The 3,697-nt window shown below is 38.1% G+C and overlaps 1 long non-coding RNA gene across 1 annotated transcript; it reads right to left on the bottom strand.

Moving 5' to 3' along the window:
• Positions 1-1,756: 1,756 nt before the first annotated feature.
• LOC106041781 (uncharacterized) lies at positions 1,757-3,454 on the bottom strand. The gene is made up of 3 exons (XR_001210698.3): positions 3,029-3,454; positions 2,588-2,748; positions 1,757-1,836 (listed from the first exon to the last, which is right to left on the bottom strand). It is a non-coding gene; the product is annotated as an uncharacterized lncRNA (long non-coding RNA).
• Between the last annotated feature and the right edge of the window lie 243 nt (positions 3,455-3,697).

Raw genomic sequence — 3,697 nt, 5'->3', positions numbered from 1 at the left:
ATGTCTACACCTTTGCCCACTCTATCACCCTCTCCATGAGCAAGCACAGCCACAGTCGCACCTCAAAAACAGAGGCCTGGAAAAGGTTCAGCCAAGAGCAACAAGGATGATCAAAGTTGTGGAACAGTTTCCTTACAAAGAAAGAATCCTTCTTCTTAGTAAGGATTAAGTTAAATAGGTATTTTCAATTCAACATAGATGAATTGAGGCAGATATAAACTGTAGTGGGGGATAATATCATGAATATTATGGAAAAAGTGAATAACTGACAAAAAACAAAATGGGGGTGGGGGGCAGTAAGAGAAAATAGCAGAACAAAGGTTCAAAACAGAAGGAAAAAAATGGTGCTTCTTCACATAGTTATGAAGTTTCATTCCATAGGACATAATGAACAGTAAAAGTTGGAATCAGAAAGTAATTGTGCAAATTCCTGGCAAGAAAATCTGCAGATTAAATTCAAGGAAAATGTTTGGGTTGTCCATGTTGGCAGCATGGGGCTGGCTGCAGGGTAGCCTCTGTGAGGAGGGTCCGGGGCTGCCCCATGCTGGACGCAGCTGGTCCCAGGCAGCTCCAACAGCTCCACCACAGGGCAGGCTGGGCTCAACAGCCAAGATGGTGGCACCTTGGGGTAAATGTTTTTAAGAAACAGCAAAATCCTGCATGGCAGTGAAGGGGGGGGAAAAAAAAAAAAAAAGTGAAAAACAGTCCTGCAGATGCCAACGTAAGTAAAGAAGCAGAGGAAGAGGTACTCCAGGCACCAGAGCAGAGATCTCCCTGCAGCTTGTGGAGGGGCCCATACTGGAGCAGGAGTAGGCGGAGGGGTCAGAAATGGAGGGGTGAAGCTGAGCCTGGGAAAAGCAGGGGAATGGGGTTCAGGGAAGGTAGCTTAGTTTTTCTGTCTTTGTTGCCAATTAAAATAGACCTGCATGGTGAGAAACAAATTAAAAATTTTCCCCAAGTCAAATCTTTTTTTGCCCATGATGGTAATTGGTAAGTGATCTCCCTGTCTTTATCTCAAGATAAGAGGTGTTTTTTTTGTTTGTTTGTTTTGTTTTTTTTTTGTTGTTGTTGTCTGTTTGTTTGTTTTGTTTTTTTTTTAAATCTTATTTCTTCACACTTTTCTCCCTTGAGGGGGATTGAGATTGCTGGCTGCTGGCAAAGGCCAAGTGACTAGCCTGACCTGGGAAGTCTCTGAATCACTGAATACTACTGGCATAGTATTACATCTGCTCTTTTTTTTTTTTTTTTTTTTTTACTGCCAAAAGAATCTCACGTGGCTTACCGTCTAAAATGGGACTATTAAACTAACCCATTCAGCCATTCAGTGGAATACTGGAACAACTGCATATCTTTTCAGTGGTGCTCTGATTGGTGATATGACACGTAGACCTAATATCAGCTGTAATTGGTAGAAAAAAAGGTGGCTAGATTTACCTCATAAGAGGTAAGATCCCAGAAGTGGTTTATACTTCCAGTGCTTTGGATTATCACATAAACAAAGCCAGTTTCTAGAGGAGACCAATGCCAGCTTTATATGGCAAAATAATCTGTACCTCTCTCCTTGTACACAGATAAAAACACATTTTCTCAGTTTTACAGTGATTTTTAGTCCAAGTCTGCGAATGTAGCTGGAGATGTAAACAAAAGTTCACATGCTGCTTTTACTCACATGGGTAACCTCAATATTTGAGGTGAGACTATAGACTAAATTAATCAAGTCCTTGGAGTTTACCAGTATCTTCCAGCAATTCTTCTTCTGTTTTCAGAAGGCCCACATAACTCCTCATTATACAGTGCAAAGGAATCAACAAGAACAAAGACTTGCAGGATACACCACTGAAAAAGCATAATGATACAGATGAAATAAAGAGAGAGGAGGTACAAATAGTAACAGAGGGATGCAGAAGTGGTTTGCACATTTTTGCTAGCCAAATTAGACTAAAATGGAAATTCCTACAGGGAAGCAAAACACTGAGACTCAATATAATGTAAGAATTATGGCTGCGTTAGTTCTTAAATAATATAACAAAAGCTTTATCCTATTGGTTAGAGGTAATTTTCTGCCAAATCCAAAAGCCAGAAGCTAAAGACTATCAGGTCTGATCCTGAAGATTTCAACAAATGAAGCCAGACAGAGCTCATTTGCTTAAGAATCAGATTGTGCAGTGACATAAGAAAAATGGCACTGAAGAGCAAGTTAAATAAAGCCAAATAATATAAATTTTGCATTGTAAAGCTAGTTCAAGATGGCAATGTCATGCAAACTTTGTAGTCCATTCTTTGAACCAGGAGGTGCATCTTGCCCTGAATGCAAATATGCAAGTAAGAACGATAGCAATGGCTTACTAAGAAAGGAAAGTATCCATCATTACAGGAGTTATGCTAAGCCAAAATTTGTATTACTTGATTTCCAGAAAGAAAAAAAAAAAAGAAAAAAAAAAACAGCCCCAAAAATACAAAATATAAAAACTAAATGAAATTCTCTATACCACATGTTACAGTACCTAGGCAAAACAAAACCATTCTATTCTACAATGTGATAGTAAGTCAAAAGATTAATGCTAATAACATAAGAACAGATACTCACAAAAAATGCGTATATTATCAGTCTGCCCATTCCTCTCAATAAACTCCTAAACCAGCAGTCAGGAAAGCACCAGCTTGAAAAGAATGAATGGCATTTGTGCTGTGTTTCTGGCTGATAGCATAGTGCCCAGGTATTGAGACAATGACAAATTCCATTGCATGCTGCTGAGAAAGAATTATACATATTGAAGCCAACTAGGACTAGAGTTCCAGCATTTTCTAGCAACCTACAGATCTTGTGTGTATCAGTTTTAATTGTGGATGCCTTTTGCCAGGAGTTCAGAAACAAATGATATCAACAAATCATGTGGTGCATCTAACCTTCGCCCCACACACACACACACCTTCCCTCCAGTAAGTTGGCTCACCATGACTCCAAAATCAAACAAACAATTAGAATGTTGAATTTTAAGTCAGTTATATCAAACTAAACTCCAATTACCTGTCTACTTTTCTTGTTTGCTTAGATGAAATATATAAAATTTAAAGAGCTATAGAAAAAAAAAATGCACTAAAGAGAAGTGTGTTTTTATGTTAAAGTCATTCCTGTGAACACCTGTGAATTATTGAGCTTAATTGAGCTACATCTGCTCCTGATTTTGTGAGTTCTGACTGATTATCTGTCCTTATACTGGACTGCATTGTCTCTTCTTCCTTTACATATTTCTTTTTGGGGTACTGCTTATACAGAATGACACCTGAGAAACAAGCAACCAAAAAAAAAAAAAAGAAAGAAAGAAAAAAAGAAAAATACAGCTACTTCTCAAAAAGGCAGACAAGTTTAAAAGGCAGACAAATTAACAAATTTAGTTATTATGGTTTCAATAATAACCCTGGAAAAGATGATAATGACACCAGGTTGTCATTATACTGACCTCCCCAAGATCAATAGTCGTGGATACTCAAAACCATATACAACCAAGGAGAAATGATGGTTTCTGAGTGAAACATTTCTGCTCCACAATATAAAAACAAGGCTCTAGTTACCTTCACAGAAATTCCATGTACCATCACAGGAGACAGCACAAGGCCAGATCAGGTCCTGAAATATACCTTATGTCTGCTCTTTTAATGCAACATGAGTTATACTGACTCATTGTGGCAAAAATCC

Source organism: Anser cygnoides, chromosome 1 (genome assembly GCF_040182565.1).
Source record: "Anser cygnoides isolate HZ-2024a breed goose chromosome 1, Taihu_goose_T2T_genome, whole genome shotgun sequence".
NCBI lineage: Eukaryota > Metazoa > Chordata > Aves > Anseriformes > Anatidae > Anser > Anser cygnoides.
This window is presented reverse-complemented; position numbering and strand designations above follow the sequence as displayed.